The sequence below is a fragment of the Emydura macquarii genome, unplaced genomic scaffold (assembly GCF_026122565.2).
Source record: "Emydura macquarii macquarii isolate MOO-44397 ecotype Brisbane River unplaced genomic scaffold, CSIRO-AGI_Emac_v2 contig_1483, whole genome shotgun sequence".
NCBI lineage: Eukaryota > Metazoa > Chordata > Testudines > Chelidae > Emydura > Emydura macquarii.
The window spans coordinates 17,228,100-17,249,503 of NW_027131620.1; the positions used below are offsets into that span (position 1 = coordinate 17,228,100).

The window sequence follows — 21,404 nt, forward strand, 5'->3', positions numbered from 1 at the left end:
TTGTCACACTCAATCCTGTAGCTCTCACCTTTGTTCATAATGGGCCTGATGTTCATACAAGCTAGATAACCAACTGGGCATTCAAAATGCAAATGTAATTGCTAGCCTAGTTTGAGCATGCAAATCAGATAATTGAATGTGTGCATGTGCATGTAGCATACACATACACACACAGAGCTTAAATTCATAATGAAAATGGTGCCAGGGCTCAAGCAATTTTTTTACATTCATAAATAATGAAGCAAGCCCAGAGGTGCCAGGGCTATGAACTGCCAAGCCAAGCAGGTGCCAGGGCTCAGCCCTGGCAAATCCTGGAACAAATTAAGCAGCACAGATCCACATACATACTAGCCATTTGTGTTTGCAGTTGCCCAATTACTATGCACACCTGTGCAAATATGAACAGAGATTAGGTATTAAATTATGGATCTAACATGTTTGAAAATCTGCTCCACTGTTTCAAGTTGTGAGGAACGCTGGGGAATCATAGTGCCAGGACAGTAATGGAAGGATCAGAGGGAGAGACGGGGCTGTGCAGCACTAGGAACATTCTGAATTGGAGAACAATTCAGGCACAGGCAATAAGGGACCATAAACACATCTCCAAAATGGCTTCCCAATGCAGTCCACTCTGAGGGACTTTAATAGCAAAAGAGCCCACAGCAGGGGCTACTACATTCACACACACCCTCAGCTCAATTCCAATGGGAATCATAATTTGATGTCACAGATTCTCTTTTCCTCCTGGGGTTAATCTTTAAAGGCTCTGAAATTAACAGCTGCTATTTGCATCCTTCTCTTTAGGAGCCTGTTATCAGAATGAATTATGTTATATAATGAATATATAATGAACACCATGAACATTAATTGCTTTAGCTGATGTTAGGTAGCTAACAAGTTTCAACCTTCATACAAAGCTTATCCTGAAATATTGATGTCAGCTGCAAGTTCTCTGAATGAAGTTGGATGTGGGAATCTTTTTAAAGGTGCCCATCCATAAACCTGTATGAGAACGTGCTGTGTGTTAACACTGAGATGGTAAACATTTGACCCACCAGACTGCTTTGTCATTTCTATTGAACAGTTATATTGCAGCAGAGTACACTGTCCTCTACCAGCTCAGGGCCCCGTTGTGTTAGGTGCTACAAAAATGCTTGCAAATATTCAAAATAGTCAATTTACCCTGGGAGACTTGAACATTGCTAAGTGGGGTTACTCCCAGATGCACCCCAACTTTATGAAGAATGCATCTGAATATGAAATGAACCCATTCAGCACAACATCAGCCCTGGAAATACCAATTTTAGGGTATGGGGAGTTTTCAAAACATGGAAGAGGATGGGCCCTCACAGCCACTTCAGAAACTCTGCGAGCTCAGCCTGTAACAGCTTGTTAAAACACATGCAGAATATTGTGTTATTCTTTCCTATGTGTATAGCAAGCTGCTTGGCCTGGGAATGGTTGTCTCCGATTCTCTGTGTGAATGGGCATTTTCCAGGAATTACTGATCTATTAGAAAGGCCCCTGTTCTTTGCTCCGTATGAAATTAACACTGGTAGTGAAATACTATGCAGAGCATCTTCCATTAACTTAGTTAAAAAGCCTGCTTTCTCTGTAGCAGCCTGAGTTTTCCAACTGAGTAAACATTTAAGCCCAAAGGCCTTCTGTACCAGTGGCCGTGCACACGTACAGCACCGTATGCAGGCATTAGACAGAGTTTGTATGTTTTAGGTTAACATTAAATACAGTTTGTATTGTTTGTGTGTCTAGAGCAAGGTGAGATCATATACAGTGTACATCAGAAAGTTAAACAAACAAACATTTTTAAAACAACTGCTATCCAAATCAAAAGCTCCAGACAAAACAAATATTAATCACAGACTTCAGTGAAGGAAAAGCCCAATGAGAAGGCCTACTCTAGTTACTGCTACTGCAGAATTATTCCCAATGGTGTATTTTCTAGTGCTTTGTCCAGCCTAATTCTAAACATCCCAAGTTATGGGGCTTCCCCAATCTGCCTTGAGAGGCTATCCCACAGACTAAAACACTCCTCCTTTACTGATAGTCTTATTTCCCCCTTCATTTTATTTTGTTCCCCTTAGCTATATCCCGTTCTACCATCCTTTACAATTCCCCTCCCTCCTTGCTATGTATACACCTTCAAAATACTCAGATCCTTCCTCTGTTGTTTATTTGCGTATTCAAAGTGGCCATCTACAAAACCAGGGAGAGGAGGGTGGCTGGGGGTGCGCTCTGCGACTGTGGAGCCTGCTTTTTTCCTGTGTCTGTTCATGCATCTGGGCAGAACTCCTCTGGGCAGTGTCCGCCGACTCCCTTGACACTCCCTTGACACCTTCCGGGAGCACTGGGCGCTGTCCGAGGTGCCCCCTTCTGGTTCACTTCATTTAAACCTGTGACCCCCATGCCTGCTCCTTTTTTCATTAGTTGTCCCACACACTTAGTTGTGTCCTGGGTCCAGTGACTCCTCCCCTTCAGGGGGAGGGGCCTTTAGCAGTGGTCATCTAATCCAGCCCCCTGTGCTGAGGCAGGATTATGTGTACCTAGATGATTCCTGATCAGGGTTTGCAATCCACCCTGGCAGAGGGTGTTGCAGGTCAGCACTCAGGGGCATCAGTGGAGCAAGACTGGGCTGGCAGGTCAGGACTGAGTGCATTAGCAGAACGGTGTGCACTATTCTTAGCCCAACCAACATGCAGTAAATCCCCCTTTATTGTCAAAGGCACTAAATTCACTCCATGTTTTTTAAGAAACAGAAAAATGTGGATGCTTTTTTGCTCACTTCCCCATTTATCAGGTTTGCCTTGAGTTAGTAAGAGGGAAGGGGGCTTGGGGCAGCCCTGGGGATGAAAATGGGCAAGGAGGAGCATAGTGCAGCCAGCGAGCAGCTCAGAAAAGAACCAAATCCTGGGGCCAACAGTGGGTGGGAGGCAAGTGGTGGCTGCTCAGGCTCTGCCCTTGGCCTTTAGTTACTAGACTGACAAGTGCACAATGAAGCAGGTACTGCGAATCTCAGCTCTGCAGTAAATGAATTGTCAGCTCCTCCTGCTCTTCTGCCAAATAAAAGTCTTATTTTCAAAAGCTTCGCTGAAAAAAGAATTTGAATGCCAGCTTCTCCGGTTATAAACGTTGTTCAAATGGTGGAGGGTTTTTTTTTCCTGCTTATTCAGATGCTGAGCTGAATCCCCAGCAGCCCATTTGCCAGGAGGCATTTCATTATGAATCCATTCTGAGATTAACAAAACAATCCCTTTGTTCAAATCCAAGAGTGAGGGGAAAAAATCCTCTACCACACGGCATGAATACCCAACACCTGTGACATCCCGCCAGACACACAGAGTACATGTCAATTTGTCTGTCCGAGATGTACCAAGCAGGCCTTTTCAGGGAATTTGGGGTATTTATTTGGGTTTGTAAAAAGTAATGGTCTTTTCAGAAGTGAATGCTGATGCTTAGGAAAAATACTGTTGTTTCTGATTGGCGTTTAACCAGCTGACCCCAATCTCACCACACTTGGGAGAGCTGACACAACTGACAAGCATTTCACATGTCTACATCCTAATGGGTTGTGAATTACAAGCACCTGAAGAGAGCGTCATTTTGTACTGTGCCCAGCAGCAAGAGGGACTAAGATGGACTACTATCAGCACCAAAGTAACCCACTGGAAGCAACAGAAAATGGCGGGGGCTACCCAGGCGCACTACTTAGTCAATTCATGTCACTCCTCCTGTCCTGGTTTCAGCCACAAACCCCTGTTTAAGGGCACACTTTCTTTTAAACTTTAAAAGAAATTCTGGCATAGGATAGAAGAAATATTTTTAGGCATTATTCTTTAAATCTCCTTAAATTAAATGCATCAGCACTGCAGAGTACAGTCTGTGTAATATTTCTTGTGGGGGCTAAAATGAATTAAAGAAGAAATTAGCAAATTGGAAACTTTAAATTGGGCATAAATCACTCTGTTAGACCATAGCTACGTTTGCAGTTAGTGGTGAAGGAGGGATTCTTCCTCATGTTCCACTCACTACAGGCCGTGCTACAGGGACAGTAAAGAACTTGAGGGGGAATTCCCCAGCACGGTCACTGCATTGGCCCCCTGCCGGAGGCAAGCTGAGGCTGGGTTGGAGTACAGAGGGAGGGCTACAGCCATTCAAGGCATACGCATCGCTAGAGAAGCTACCTAGTCTAACTTAGAGTAGTCTTCCTTGGCTCCCCCAACAGCCTGAAATAGGAAGGACTTAAAGTCATCTCTGCCCCCTCCTAGAGGTGCAGCTCAGGAACAGACCCTAACTCACTAATTTCACAGAGCTCAGAACATTCTCTGTCCTCCCCACACTCCCTTAAAAAATAAAACAAAACAAAAAACTGTGCGGATAATTTTTTTTTTAAGTCACTGATGGAAGGTGCCAGCTGGCTGAGGGCCCTGGAGACGGAAGTTCTTTCATGATCTACTGAAGGTGAGCAGCATAAGGATCAAGGGGACAATGTCCTCATTCTGGCTGACAGAAGCAGCGTTGCTCATCGTGTGACTAGGCACAAGGGTGTTTAAACTGGGGTTTGTAAAACAATGTCTCTATTTGAAAGAGCCTCACAGAAGCTAAACCAAACTCAGCCTTCTTTGTCCTTTCCTCCCTATAGGGAGTGGGACACAGTTTCATTAATCTCTTCTCCTGAACCTGCGCCACCTCTCCTCTGCTGAAGGACTCACTTTAAAATGGGAGCAGCTGGCCTTTTATAACTTCAATCCAGAAGCAGGTGTGTTCTGGGGGGAGCAATAGCTCTAGCTCTTCCTCAGACACTATATAAGTAGGAAATCCACAAACACCAGGTTTTAGGGAACATTTCTAGGTGTGCTATGTTCTAAACACAGGTCCTCCTTCCCTTAAGCCTGTTAGAGCAGTAGTTTTCCCTCTCTTGAGGAGGTTTGAGGTGCAGTTTATTAGTAAATCAAGCTGAAACCACGCTTATACAGGTTCCTATCCTATAACCCTTCCCAATGTATCTTACCTTTCTAGATCAGAAGGAACAACTTTAGGGGAAGAAAAAAGGTGAATTCTCTGTAGCCATTTAATACTTGGTCTTATTGCTGAAAATGCTAAAGAGGGTGCCAGTTGTAGGAAGGCATCTGTGATAAGGAAAACCATCTGCTGCAAACTGGGCTAAGACTAACTCACTTCACACTCCACTGATGAGTCATTGGAGCATAATTTCTGAGTGGGGCTGGATTTGAACCAGTCATCTAGAAGGGAAATACAATAGTATAACACTGTGGACTAAAATATCAGTAGGTGAAGGATCAAACACCCATTCTAATTGCTACAGAGGGTGCCAAGAGGTACTCTTCTTTCTGGTTTCTGAAGGAGCGGATGACTACCAAAAAACCAATTAGGATTATTTAAAATACTCTTTCTATTCCTTCGATGGCAACACCAACAGAACTTGGATTTCTGAGCAATGGAACCTACCAGCAGGCTGTTCCTACTGCACTGCAAACGAGACTTGGCAGCAGTAAACCAGCTAGGCTTTTTTCCTTCATTTTATCATAAAATCTGAAAAAGGTACTTTGCCATTTTTGAGGCTTCAGTAGATAATTCCTGTGACTTCATAAGCCCTTTTTTAAAAAAGCTAGCTGGAAGATACTCCATTAACCTTTTTGGATGGAAAATGCCTTTTCAACCAAACTGACAATTTTTTTTTAATTTGCAAAAATCTTCATTATGCTTGAAGTTTTTTCTTTTCCAGTGAAAAGTTTCAAAATGAAAAGTTTAAGTTTTTTTTAAAAGTTACATTTTGGTGGGAAAAGACATTCTGACTCTTACTTTCTTCCACTGGGAAAAGGTCAGGAAAGTTTAAAGAAGTGGGCTCCTCCCAAAATTAAAAATTTTTCAAAAGTTTTAAAAAACCTTTTAAAGAACCAACCTTCTTGTTTGAAGGTTTTCTTCACAAAACTGAAAAAGTTGACATTCTTGAACAAAAGGACAAATTGTATTTCTTTCTAAATATTTAATAGAAATTATTTGTTAACCAGCTTTGTACTCTTCAAAATTCTTTGCATGTTTCCATGTAACTTGTTTGTGACAGCAGGATCCAAACAGCTCAGTATGGAGGCTGGGGCTGATTTTCATTTTTCTAAATGGAACAGAATAATTGATTTTTTTTTTCCAAAGCTGCCACCCCTTGCAGAGAATAATTCAATCTTGATTCAATAAAATGACCATGTGGATAAGGAAAAGAACTGCTATAATTACAATGCTGAACAGTAAATAGAGGTAAAAATGTGTGTGTTGTTTTTAAATTAGGAGAACGGCGGGCGGGCGGAGGGGGAAATTAAATGCTTCACAGCTGCAATATAAGACCTGCAAGGCCAGTCGCTTCTTCAGCTTAAGTGACGGTCCAAATGTCTTAATTTATTTAAAAAAACATTAAATTGCACCTTTCCAAATCCCTGGGTGCTGTTGCCACATAGTAAAACATACAAGCCAAGTTATGCACAAAACCACAGAGGCAGAGAGCAGCCTCTCCACAAACTCCATCTCCATGCACAAGCCCAGCTTTCAGCACATCCTCCTCCCTTCTCCAAAGCCTAAAAACGAGGTGGACTTTGCAGAGGGCCCTGAAGGCCAGCAGATTTGGGCTATTTTGTGCCGTGTGTGTATATGAGCACACATGCACATGGAGGAGTGGAATTAATTTTAAAGGTCAGGGCTGCTCGGAGAGAACACACTGCTGACAGCTCCATCTCTTTTAAAATAAGGGGCTGCTTCATTTGATCTCAACTGCAGCAATGTGGCAGGAGGAGGGATACGTCTCTCAGGCCTGGTCTACACTGGCCGCGGATTTCGGTGGCAGTTGACTACTTAGCTTGCGTATCTCCCAATGACTTCTTAACTTCTACCTACTGCAGCGTCCCCACTGCGTTGCGCCAACAGGAAATGCCCTCCCGTCAACAGCGCTACTCTTCTTGCGGGGGTGGATTAACAGTGTTGACTTCCAGGTTTGATTGAGCGGGTCTCTGCTGCCGCTCAATCGAACCTGCAAAATCGATCCTGCACTGCTGACAAAGCCACCGAGAGTGTAGATGTACACTAAGACAGGCAGGCCCCAGGCCATTTGAACAACACCTTAAACTCTGCTCAGAAACTGACAGTCAGCCAATGCAAGATCAGGGGAACACACAATAGCACTCTACTTGCAAGGTGACAGTGGAATGGTTCACAGCAGCAAGAGCTACATCTGAATGAAATGGTCAATCTCTTGGCCAAAGATAAGCGTAGATAAAAAATTGCGCTGGTCAACATGGTTCTATGATGATCAAATAGAAGGAAGTGTTCAGCTTGGAAAAGAGATAACTAAGGGGGGATATGATAGAGGGCAGTGGCATATGGAGAGTCTCTGGCACCCGGGGGCCTACATTTGTGCCCCCCCCCAGGCCTCACACCCCCCCTGTGCAGGGGAGGAGTCGTGCCAACACCACCCACCCAGCTGCCCTGGTGGGTGGGGCCTGTACCTGGGGGGGGCCCCGCAAATGCAGGCTTGGCTCTGCTGCCTCCCCCACCACTGCAGTTACCCAGAGCGCAGCACCCCACCTCTCCCACTGCAGCCCATCACTGGCTTGGATGGGGTGGCCTCACTCCCTGGCCTGGGGGGGGGGGGTGCGCATTGGGTCGGCTCTTCACGATAAGCAGGGGGCACAGGAGGCTGAGGGGGTGTTATTTACCCCTTCACATAATACATAAACCAAAGGTAACACAATGAAATTAATTAGCAGCAGATTTAAAACAAATGAAGTATTTCTTCACATAACGCACAGTCAACCTGTGGAACTCAGTGCCAGAAGATGCTGTGAAGGCCAAAAGTATAACTGGGTTCAGAAGAATTAGATGAGTTCATGAAGGATAGGTCCATCCATAGCTATTAGGCAAGATGATCAGGGATGCAACACCATGCTCCTGGTGTCTCTAAGCCTCCAACTGTCAGAAGCTGGGACTGGATGACAGGGAATGAATCACTTGAAATTACCCTGTTCCATTCATTCCCTCTGAAGCATCTAGCTGCTATCAGAAGACAGTATACTGGAATAGATGCACCATTAGTCTATTCTAGAATGGCAGTTCTTATGTTCTTAAACTGGGGATCCAAAAACAGTCCTTGTCTGAAAACATGAGTGGCACATTGTGGGTACATTACCTCAGCGAAAGGAGCAGATATAAACCTCAGCATGTCTTCCAGTCTTCCCCCTTCCTGCAAACTTCACTTCTGATTTATCTAGCTTTAGCCATCTAGCCCTCCTACATGCCCGTCTCTTCCTCTCATGGGATAAAGCATTCAACAGCTCTGGTGGGACTAGATGAACCTGGGTGTCACTCGTATACTAACAATACAGAAGTCTGTCTCTTTACTGTCCCTCCCAATGGTCCCATATACACATTAGACAAGATGAAGGCCCACTGGAGAGGAAGGACAAGATGGAGGCCCACTGGAGAGGACCTTTAGAGCAGTGTGATCTAGTGGAAAATTTAGGTTCTATTCTTGGCTCTAAAACTGACTGGCTGTGCGATGTTGGGCAAGTCACTTCCTGTCTCTATAGCTGTTTCCCCTCCCACCCTTTTCTGTCTTGTCTCTTTTAATAGTAAGACAAGACAGAAAAGGGTGGGAGGGGAAACAGCTACAGAGACAGGAAGTTCCTGCCCCAAAGAGCGTGCAATGTGTCTGTACAGTGCCACTGCCTACAGCACAATGGGGCTCTGATCTCATTTGGAGCCTATACAAATAATTAATAATTACCCCACACTTTATAAACCACTGTGTTGTAAAACTTATTTCCCATAATGAGGGGAAATTGTCTAACCTGACATGAATACATGAAGATGTATTAATTCAAACCTGCAGCCATATTGCTCAGTCCAACAATCTGAAAGTTCATAGACTAAGAAGTCCCTGGCACCATGAAATAAACTGAAGTGCAACTACTTTACCTTCCAGTGCCTTAAATGGGCTTTCTTACTGCCCCTGTAAGACCTCCTCCTGTCCCTCATTTTAGGATAAATATTTTCTGGGCCAAAAATCAACAATACTAAGAGGTAAAAGTGATTCATGTCCTTGGTTAAACATCCTCTGGCCTGTCAAACATGACACAAACTTTTGCTCAGGATCCCCACATAATTACAAGAGAGTTGAAGAACCAGAGCATTCTGTCCTAGTTACCCCATCTATCTTACACTATTTATAACTCTGATGACGTTGTCTCAGCCTAGATCTGAAATATGAATGAACCGGAGCTTCGGTAAACCTCCAGAGCCAGAAGAGAAGAAAGAAAAGGTGTGAAAATTTCAGGTGATTATGAAGTGTCACTCTAAATAAGTGTTACTTTTATGCAATAATAATAACTACCACAAGGTTGATAATCATGTCTTGTGAGAGACCAGAGTCCCCTTCTTTACGCAGTGTCACTCTCACCGATTGTACCTTTCTCCAGAAGGAAAACAGGGGTAACAGTGCCCAAAACAGACTAACAACAGAAGTTGCTTTTTTTGTTTGTTTTTAAGTGGATTTTGAGATCATGTAGGTTATGAAAGAGAGAACAGACAAAATAAAAGATGCTGAACATATAAACTTCCTCACTTGAGTTCCTAATTAGGGCTGATGAAGCTTAGCTACAAATAAGGCAAGTTTGGGGGAAAGCAATTAACTTGTCCAAACTTCAGGATTGACAACTGTCCGTAAATTTCGGACAGTCAGTAAAAAAAGGTATAATTTTAACACTGTCCGTAAATCAGTAAATAAATGAAAATGTCCATTAAATTGTTTAGAAATAAAACATCGTATTTTGACATTGATTGTCATCATTCAGAATCACTTCTTGTATCATAAAACTACACTGGCCATGACTATCAATTTCTATTATTGCATACACCCAAAGAACCCGATTGATCAATTCACTGCAGCTAAAACAATTGCGTAATTCTGAATTCATGTGTACAGAATATCGTGAGTAAGTACACACTTTTGCGACGTTATTGAATTGTGTATGGTATTTAGTGATGTCAGTAAAAAGTTTGCCGTGTCAGTAAAAAAAATAAAAAAAAATAAAAAAAATATTAACTTCAGATCTTCATGCCAGTAAAAACTAAAGTGCAAGGTTGGCAGCCCTCTTGGCCCCAGTGTGGTGCAGGACCCTCTCTCAGAAGGAATGTGACTGCTGCTTGTAAAGATCATCTCACATATATAGCACTGCACTGCCTTTTGATAATTTGTTAACAATACAATTAAAAGAAACATAGCCAAGTATTCTGTAACATATATGAAGCCCTGTGAATTTTAGTAGGGCTGCACACATGAAATCTAATGCAAAATCAGGCTTAGAATTTCTTTTTGTATATGTTATGTTCAGTTTGAAACTATGACTGTTTAAATATATTTTCCTTAAGGAAATAAATCATCAAGCACATAGGAAGTCATCCCAAAATAGATACTGTTTAATAACTTGGATCCATTTCACACTTGTTATTTGATCTACAGTTGAGGTAACAATCACAAAAGTCAAGTCACATTTAACTTCAGACATTAAATTTCCAATCGCACCATGTTACTAGTCTATCAAACCATCTTGTTAAGTTTTACTATAGCACCCATCAGTGTAGTATCTACAGCAAACAAGAACCTAGGAATATGTTTCAATTAACTCTGTATCACTAAGAGGAGGAGGATATGCAAAAAATTCCTAGATAGAGTTACGTTAATTTGCAAATGAAAAGCCCACACGGGTCTGTAGCTCTGGCACATGCAACTGTTGATGACCTGAAGCTCTGTATAACTTGAAAGCTCATGTCTCTCACCAACAGAAATTGGTCTAGTGAAGGACCTCACCCACCTTGTCCCTCTTATGCAACAAAGAATGGCATTTTCTTTTTAAACATTACAAAACATAGCACACAGATATCCATTTCTAACACGTCCAGAATGCAAAATCTGCGAGCGAGGAGGGCTGTTGTATTTCATGAAAGCTTGGGGAAACAGTCCAATGTTTCTTTCACAGGCAGTTTGAGTTTCCAGCACAGTGGGACCCAGGCTCACTAACCGGCTCTTTCCCAGTGAGTTGGAGTGGCTTTGGAAATTTGGCTCATAGTTTGTTTAAGCAGAGTGCTGTGTTCTCAATAGAAGACTCATTTAAAACTTGACCAGGGTTCGAAAACAGACAATTCTTTCATCCCCAATTGAGGATATAGGAGCATATGGAAACCCATCCAAAATAACATGCTTGTTTAAAGATTACTGATTATTAAGAAAAAAATCCATCAATGCAACAGCAGAATATATTTGGGGAACAACAACATCTAGTTTTAAATAGAGGGTTCTCAATTACCAAACCACCAGACAGATGAAGGAGGAATCTGTGTCAGTGATAGGGATTTTTTTTTTTTGGACAACTGTGTTCAATATTGTATCAAATGGAATTTGTGGCTAGCCACTCATCATAGGATAATTCTGTGCCTGCTAATCACATGGTTGGCCATTATTCATGGATACAGCATGACTGCACGTAGCAGGACTACCCCATGACTCTGGAGTGTGTGTGGCCACAAGGTCATTGAAAATCCGAGGGCTGAGGCTGCATAGTTTCGTTCAAAATATTTCTAAATTTATTTTACAGGAGGAGTGGAGATTAAATGAACTTTTTAAAGCACCATACTGGGTTCTGTACCTCTCTGCCAAGGGGGAGTAAGAGAGGACAGAACAGAAGAAAAAAGAATATGTACTTGAGACAGAGCCAGTATAAATATAATTTTGCAGACTAACATAAGTAGTTCAGCCAGATAAAATATTGATTAGAGGAACATGTATCTGCATTTAGTGTTGTGGAGGAAAAACATCATTATACCATAACTAACAAGAAAATATTTGATGTGAATTGATTTATAAAATGTACAATAAGGTACAAGACACAATGGTCAAACAAGGTCAGCCTACAGAGAGAAGTCGGGGAGTAGGAGCTGGAAAATTACAGGCCTTGTAAATTACTCTGATGTTGCTCATCAGATGCATGTGTCCACACAGCTAGTTTGTTTTCTACCTGTAGTTTCAAACATTATTTTACATTTATATTTTTCATAATTAGTTAAGGAACTAGCAGAAATTAAAATGCTGTGGAATTTCTTCTGAGACAAGGTGCTAATAATGGCAAAGAAAATTAATTTCAGATACAGTGCAACAAAATTTTCACATCATATTTTATTCTGTGACATACTGTATATGTGTGAATATTTTATGTGCATCTGATTGCATTGCAGCGGGCATTAGTGCTAAAATGAAGCTGTGCCATTGAGACTCCAGATTCACATTTACATCAAGTAATATAGAAACAGATGCAATAAGATACAAAAGAATTACACACACGTAATTTTAAAAATGAACTTCAGAGAAATGCTTTAGATCCCACATCAGTAACAAATCTATGTGCATGCTTAAAAATTACACAGAACATTTAAAACTGAAACAAAGTCAAAGTCTTGAGTTCAGGGTTCTGTGTTTCCCTGGCAACAGAGAAGGGCATCACAAAAACCTCCTGGTAACAGACAGTACAAGGAAATGCTTTATTTTTTTGCAGTGTCCTTCTGTTGTCAGAGAAACGCAGACACTTGAACTCAAGACTTGGCAGGTGAGGGAAAGAGGAAATGACATTCCATTATTTCAGTTTAAAAATGTAAGAGTCTTTGGAGATGTTGAGCCTTTACAGAGACAGTTACTGGATTGAAAATCTTAATCTATCTCCAAAGCAAAAATCTTGGAAGTTCAGCTCTAAATATAAATGATTGGACTGAAGAGTTGAGAAGAAACTCCAGCTTGTAAATTTAAACCCCATACTTTAAATTCTGTCAGTATTCACTTTGGAAAGCATTAGAAATGAAGACTATACATTTAATAATGTCATTTTGGGGAGGAATTTTGCCATCCCTGACTACAAGGGCAATTTCTTCTTGCCTATACATTGGTTTGTATTTTTTTAATCTTTTTTATTAAACCAATAAAGCAGCCGAATGTCCAATATCAGGCTTTGCCACAGTCACAGTTCCAAGGCAACCCACAGGCAAGGACTTTGACACTATTCCAACGCTCAAATAACAAACAAAGCCATTCCAATGAGAGGGCCAATGAGCATTGTAGTTTTATACTGGTGCAGGGAGCTACAATGAATCAGGCTTTGGGTTGAGGAAGTAAAGCTTCTGAGTAAAAAATAGTCACCCTTCCTATTTCAGCTTTCCACGTTGTTGTTGTCGTCATTGTTGTCTTGTCCTGCAATAATATTAGGCCACGAGATTTGAAAATACAAAGGATCCTGTTCAAGTTGCCAAATTCAAAGACTAGATCTAAGGTGTGCAGTCTGAAAAGCTTCACTTTCCCTATGATGCTTCATTCAAAAGCTTGGGCATGTGTTAAAGCTTGCTCCTGAAACTCCTTGTAGAGTGGATATATCTTAGGCCTATCTCTATTGATTTTCATTCCTGCAGTGTGCCTTGTCCGCAATCTCACAATAGTGGATGTTATTTTCCAAGATGTTTTGATATCAGAGGATCTTCCACCTTTTGACCATTTATTTCAGGTATATCCCCCTTGATAGGCTGTCAATTTTCTCAACTGTTGTCCTTCCATCCTGAGTTTCCGATCTTCCAGTTCTGGTCAGGTCATCAGCTACCCCCAGCTCCTGTATACACCTGTGTGTGATGGAATCCACTGAAAAGTCAAATTACATGTTTGCGATTTTAGCTATGTATGACTGAAAGCATTTTTAAGAGTAACAGTGAGAGACCCATAAGGCCACAAACTGGAGGCAGGTGAAATGGAATGACAACAGAATGTCAGGCTGACATCCAGTTCATGTTACCAATCCCAGGAAGACTTGTAGCAAAATATCTGTACGTAGTTACACTTGGCAATTGAGATTTTCTTCTGTGGTCTCCCCATATCACAGCTTTCTGAAGATGCCTTCAATCCCGCTACTGCTGTTCTCTTTGTTGCAAACACACAAAAGTGTGACCATGCCAACCTCAAGCCTCAAACAGCAGTTCTCCCATTCATTTCAGCAGACAATTCTACATTTCCTTCCTTTGTATGTAACAAGTTAAAGTTTTAATCTCAATCAGTGACTTTGAGGCTCAGCCTAAGAAAGAGGCAGGTAAAATGCCTGGTCTTACCTGACAAAATGGCCCACTACTCTTATCGTCATCCACTGCCAGAATGTTTTCTGTGCAGTGGTTTAATACTTATATATGCATCTTATACAGCACTTTTCATCAGTAAATATTAAAGCACTTTACAAAGGAGGTCAGTATCATTATCTCCAATTTACAACTAGGAAAACTGAGGCACAGGGAGATTAAAGGGCCTTGCCCACGGTCACACAGCAGACGAGTCGCAGAGCCAGGAATTGAACCCAGGTCTTCGAGTCCCACTCTGTTGCCCTGTCCATTAGGGCCATACTGCCTCAATCCAGGCAAAAACTAAACAAAATCCCAAATCTCTGTCATACATACCACAAAAAAACAAAAACAAAAAACAAAAAAAAAAAGAAAAAGTCATTGGGCCAGATCCTCAGATGCTGTAAACTGGCATAGTTCCACTGAAGTCAATGGTACAGATTTCCACTTACAATGCTGGTTGGGTGCCTGCTAGGTCGTACAAGAGAAAACACCTTGATAAACATGCACAAGAAATCAGCTAACAGCATCAATATTGGAGGGCCCACTCGTGTATCTTCTATACACCTAATTACATACAAAATATTACACAAAGAATGTTAAGGTTGCAAAGTCAAAGCCCTTCTTTCCTCTCTGCTTCTGTCTCATGGCTCCTCATCCCATTTCCAATAAATGGAGATGCTAGAGCATCTCAATGAAACCATTTTAAGAGCTTTTTTAACAACAACAAATATATTTTTCCTAACCTAATTCTTGGAAACAGTTCCATCGTTTTAGATGAAACTTTAAAAAAAAAAAAAAAAAAAATTCAGCCTGAGGCAAAGACTTGGCATGGAAAATTTCATCCCAAATGGCTGAAGTTTTTCAAAATTATAAACAACTGAAAACAAGGTTTTATAAATGAGAAATATCAGGTAATCTTAACCTATAATGAATATGTTGTGTCATCAAGACATAGCCAGTCATCACCATAATTATTCACATGTATGACACACCCCTTTTGCCTTCTTAGATTTTAAACTCTTTTGGACTGGGACTAGGTCTTTCTTTTCATCTTGCCAGCATTTATAACGTATGTTATTAGATACAAGTGATAGCTTTGCCCAGTATCTCCAAGGAGCCCTGCAGAGTAATTTTCAGCTTGACCCAAAATTTGTAAAAGTGTTGCATAGGTATCAATCATATTACCAGAAGGTAAAGACATTCTCCAAATAATTAATACTCATTGACATGCCATATTGCCCATGTTCACTAAGTTTATGCAAATAATGGTAACATCAGAAGCTGCCTACAACAGACATGGCAACAAGACTAGCTTGGCTGAATAAATCAATGAAAACACTGACACTAAATAATTTGCCAGAAGATGCTGACAATTTAAGGCTACTGAGAAATCTTAACCAAAGCCTCCTCTAATGTTATGCACTAAAGGCTAAATTCTGTCCTCCATTTTGCATGTGCCCACTGAAATCAATTAGAGTTGTGTCCTCATAACTGAGAAAAAAACCTCATTCTAGGAGTATGGAACATCCACACCCTTATGGATGGAGGCAATGCTCAAAGGCCTGAGAGAAGAACAGAGAACTTGCCTGCTACAATAATGATATTGCAACACTGAGTGAGACTAGACTGGCCGGAGAAGGTTCCGTCAGTGAACTAGAAAGCGACTATATTTTCTTATGGAATGGAAAAGCAGAGATGAACACAAAATACATGGAGTTGGATTTGCAATTAAAATGTCTTTCCTGAAACAATTTCCTGACCTCCCTGTTGGCCTGAATGAATGGCTCATGGAACTTCAATTCCCACTGAATCCTTTATGGCATGTCACTGTCATTAGTGCCTACATGCCTACACTGACCAGCACAAAGGAGAGCAAGGAGTAGTTCGACTCAGACCCGGACTCCATCCTCAGATCAATTCCTGCATATGACAAACTTATCCTGCTGGGAGACTTCAATGCTAGAACTAGTAGAGACAGCAGTGTCTGGAGAGGTGTTATAGGGTGACAGTCAGTGGGAAAGATTAACAGCAGTGGATTCCTCCTCATGGGAAAATGTGCAGAACATAGTCTATTCATCACTAACACCATCTCAAATTGAGTGAAGCAAGGCTCCATACTTCCTCCAATGCTGTTCAATCTGTTCTTTGCCTGTGTCCTCAGTCATGCCCAAGGGACTTGGATCAGGAGATATATATCCACTACTGACTTGATGGCTTCCTCTTTGATCTTCAAAGACTCAGTGCTAAGACCAGGACACTTGAGAGACTTCTCATTGAGGTGCTTTTTGCAGATGACTGCGCCTTCATGGCCTATAGACATGACGACCTTCAGGTCAGTGTTGACAGGTTTTCTAAAGCACCACAGCTCTTTCTCAGTAACTCAACACAACTCAATCTCAGTAAGACAGAGGTCTTGTTCTAACCAGCACCTCATTCCAATGCTCCAGCACCAGCCATCTTCATCCAAGGCATACTGCTAAAAAATGTGGATCAATTCAAGTATCTGGGCTGCACTATCTCGAGTGACTGTTCCCTTGACTTCAATGGATGCAGGATCAGACACTTGTGGAGTAATTGGGGGATCTTATTATTGAAACCCTTCTCCTACCTTTCACCTCCCCCCCACTCCTGTTTTGTCTTCTATTGACTTTCATCTGTTGTGGAATGTCTGAATTTAGACTGTAAGCTTTTTGGGGCATGGACCAATGCTCTTCAAGGCACCTCCAGGTGTCTTCATTTGGTTTTGGTACACTCCTAACACGCTTTTGGCCATTTAATAATAGTAACAACCCAAAGCTCTCATGGTTGGTTACTCAAAGATACTGGTGGATGAAGAGACATTCTAATAATGAAAGGAACCTCCATTGTCCTTTCACAGTAACAAAAAGTCTGAGTCTTTCATTAGTTAGACACCCACCTGGTTGCAGATTAATAAGAAAGAAGAACAAATGATTGAACTAAAGGAATATTTATCATCTCAGTCAGCATTTTATTAAGTAGGCAGCTGAGAGTCTTATTCATGTCTTAGTTACTTCAACAACTATTTGTGCCATTAGCACTGGGAGACGAAAAAAAGCAAATAATTTGCTGAAGTTGCTTCTGCCTGTTCATGAATTGTCCAGGAACAGTTTGATTTTATTTAAAAAATATTTGTTTGACATTATTCAAAGAATACTCTGGTTAATAGTTCTTGGTTTGTGCACAAGCAGGTCAATGTGCCTATTCAATATGGAACATTCATGTAGAGATAGGTAGCTTTGAGAAGGCATAGGTTATTGGTGTTTGCTCCCACAAGAATGATCTTTAGACTATCAGGTTTCAGGCTCATGAATGTAGTCTTTCTAATTTGCTTTTTGTGAAAAAAGTGTGGCAACAAACTGTGATACATGACATATTCGTGACATGTTCGTGGCCAGTTGAGACATGGGGTCCTTGGTGTGAGCTGGCACCTGGCCTGTCTGCATCACACAAAACTGGGGGAATTCTACATTAGAGTACATCTTTACAGATAAAGGCCTGGTCCACACTAGGAAATCAGCACAGTATAACTGATCACAGAACTAAAAATTAACGGTAGCTTAGGTACAAGTGATCATGACTTGATCACATTTATTATAATGTGCAAACATAATAAAATCCAAACCAGTCATCTATATATTTGGTGCTTTAAAAGGGCCAGTGTCACAAAACTGAAAACAATTATGAACCAAATCAACTGGGAGGAAGAATTTAATCAGAAAATTTGAATGATAATGGGAATTGTTTAAGAAAACTTCACTAGATGCTCAAAAAACCAATCCCACGTTTGAGGAAAAAGGCCATATTGGTTAAAAAACCTGGTTTAGAGGGGAAGTGAAGGCAGTTACAAAATATAAAAATTATATATATAAATAAAACAAATGGAAAAAAGGGAAAATTGATAGTAATTAATATAAATCAGAAGCTAGGAATTGTAGAAAATTGATAAGAGAAGAAAAGGGATACAAGGAGAAATCTATGGACAGCAGAGATAAGGACAATGAGAGTTTTTAAAAATATACTAGGAACAAAAAGAATCCCGACACTGGTATTGGTCCATTAGTGGATGGACATGGTAGAATTATTAATAATAATGCAGAAAAAGGCAGAAGTTTTCAATAAATATTTCTATTCACCATTGTGTTTTATTTCTCAAATACAGTAGCCTCATTTTATGATGGTGATAACAAGCTTTCCTTTCCACTAGTAACTCAGGATGATGTTAAACAGCAGCAGCTAAAGTTAGACATTTTAAAATCAACATAACTTGCATTTATGAGTTTTAAAAGAGCTGATGAGAAGCTCAAAGGATTGTTAATGTTTATTTTCATTAAAGTTTCAGAATGCTGGGGAAGTTCCAGAAGACTGGAAAAAAGCTAATGTTGTTCCATATTTTAAAAAGATAAACGGGATAACCCAGGTAATTAATGGCCCATCAGCCTGACATCAATCCCAGGCAAGATAATGGTATGGCTGCTACAGGCCTCGATTAATAAAGAATTAAAGGAGGATAATGCAATTAATGCCAATCAACATGAGATTGTGGAAAATAGATCCTGTCAAATTAACTTGATTTTTTTAAATGTGATTTCAAGTTTGGTTGATAAAGATAATAGTATTGAAGTAATATACTTAGACTTCTGTAAGGCGTTTGACTTGGTACCACACAATATTTTGATTAAAAAACTAGAATATAAAATGAACATAGCATCCATTAAATGGATTAAAAGCTGGCTAACTGATAGGTCTCAAAATGTAATTGTAAACGGGGAAATCATCATCAAGCAGGTAAATGTACACACCAAGGAACAAAGAATGGAGACCATACTTGCAGGATGGGGGACTCTATCTTGAGAAGCTGTGATTCTGAAAAAGATTTGGGAGTCATGGTGGATAATCAGCTGAACATGAGCTCCTTGTGCAACACTGTGGCCAAAAGAGCTAATGTGAAACTTGAATGCATAAACAAGGTAACCTCAAGCAGGAGTAGAGAGGTTATTTTACTTCTGTATTTGGCACTGATGTAACCACTGCTGTAATTTTGTGTCCAGTTCTGATGCCCACCATTCAAGAAAGATGTGAAAAATTGGAAAGAGTTCAGAGAAGAGCCACAAGACGGATTAAAGGGTTGGACAACATGCCTTATAGTGAGACTCCAAGAGTTCAATCTATTTACCTTAACAAAGAGACGGTTAAGAGTAGAGACTTGATCATAGTCTATAAGTACCTACATGGGGAACAAATATTTAATAATGGGCCCTTCAACCTAGCAGAGAAAAGTACAACATGATCCAATGGCTGGAAATTGAAGCTACACAAATTCAAAGTGGAAATCAGATGCACATTTTAACAGTAAGAGTAATTAACCATTGGAACCATTTACCACAGTTTGTGATTGATTCTCTATCACTGACAATTTCTAAATCAAGACTGGGTGTATTTCTAAAAGATCTGCTCCAGGAATTTGTAATGGGTTGTTCACTCCACACCCACCCTGAAGGGGTTAAGATGGCCCAGGAGGGGCCAATTAACCTTCACAGTTGCATCACAGATCGGCGGCCCAAGGAATTATAAATATTAATTACAGATAAAGGCCATCTGAGGGAGAAGATGGTAAAGGAATATAAAGAAAGGGCATTGTAGTAACAGGGGCTGAAGGGAGAGGGTCTGCAGTCACTCTGTGCGAGCAGAAAGATGGGGAGGAGGAAACGCAAGGGGAAGAATAAGGTCTGGAATAAGAGTCAATCCCAGAGGAGCTTCAGGGAAAGAAAGCCTGTGAAGATAGGGTAAGAAGCAGCCCAGGGAAACAGAAGCAAGCAGGGGGAATGTGTAAACCTTAGCTGCTGGTTATAGTGTCCCTGTGTCAGAACCCAGTGTAGAGGGAGTGTCTGGGTTCCCCTACCAGCCACTAGGAGGACTGCTGGAGGTGCTACCCACACAGCTGGTCAGGCAAGACTTTGATACCCCAGAAGGGGAGGGACCATCTAGCAACCTAGACAGCGGGCTGAGTCACAAAGAGAGACCACCACAGAGACGGAGCGACCATCGGCAGAGGGTGCCATACAAGAAAAATGCTACTATACCACGCCTGGCCAGGAGGAGGTGCTCCTGTTGTGAGTGAACCCTGTTACAGAATTATTTTGGGGAAGTTGTGTAGGCTGTGCTACACAGGAGATCAGACTAGATGATCTATTGGCCCCTTCTGGCCTTGGAATCTATGAATATCCTCCAATATTTGCTGAAAACTCCCCATTTCCCCAAATATTCATGTCAGGAAGTTACTTCACTAAAATAATAGCAGTAAATGATCACAAAAGGGGCCCAACGGCAGCTGAAGCACATCTATTGCAAATCTGAATGCAAATTCACAGAAGGTATTTTGCAGTACTCGCCCAGCTCTGGCTTTAGCCTCCCTGCCGAGACAATTTCCAGGACATAATATGTGCAGATGTTTGGAGGCTTGTGCCTTGCCCTAGTTTTGAGACGAGGTAACATTTTGTTTCTGCTCTGGCTGCCCATTTCAACCAGAGTAAATTATAAGATTACATTTGAATCTGACGTCACTGCTAAATCTTGCTCCTCTATCTCTGAACTGTTTATACCATCTCTGTTCATCCTTTCAGTAACTCTAAACTGTGGTTGTGCCCTTCCTCTTCGGAACATTCAACTTCTAAGCATGAACTGAATCTTATGCTAATTGCAGATGTTGCATAACAGTGGTTCTCAACCAGGGTACGCATACTCCTGGGGGTACGCAGAGGTCTTCCAGGGGGTATATCAGTTCATATTTGCCATGTGTTAGAACAGACTACATAAAAAGCACCGGTGAAGTCATTACAAACTAAAACTTCATACAGACAATGACTTGTTTATACTGCTCTATCTACTATGCACTGAAATGTAAGTATAAAATTTATATTCCAATTGATTTTATTTTATAATTATATGGTAAAAATGAGAAAGCAAGCAATTTTTCAGTAATAGTGTGCTGTGACACTTTTGTATTTTTATGTCTGATTCTGTAAGCAAGTAGTTTTTAAGTGAGGTGAAACTTGGGGTATGTAAGAGAAAATCAGACTCCTGAAAGGGGTTACAGTAGTCTGGAAAGGTTGAGAGCTTACCTTGTCAATACTTAACTTGTCAATTGGTTTTGTGTTGTAGATTGTTTGCCT

At 41.0% G+C, this 21,404-nt stretch overlaps 1 protein-coding gene across 1 annotated transcript in view; it reads right to left on the reverse strand.

Annotated features, from left to right (window-relative positions):
- Positions 1-21,404, reverse strand: part of RIMS4 (regulating synaptic membrane exocytosis 4) — a 70,375-nt gene that overhangs the window by 23,103 nt on the left and 25,868 nt on the right. The gene's annotated exons all lie outside the window — the stretch shown is intronic.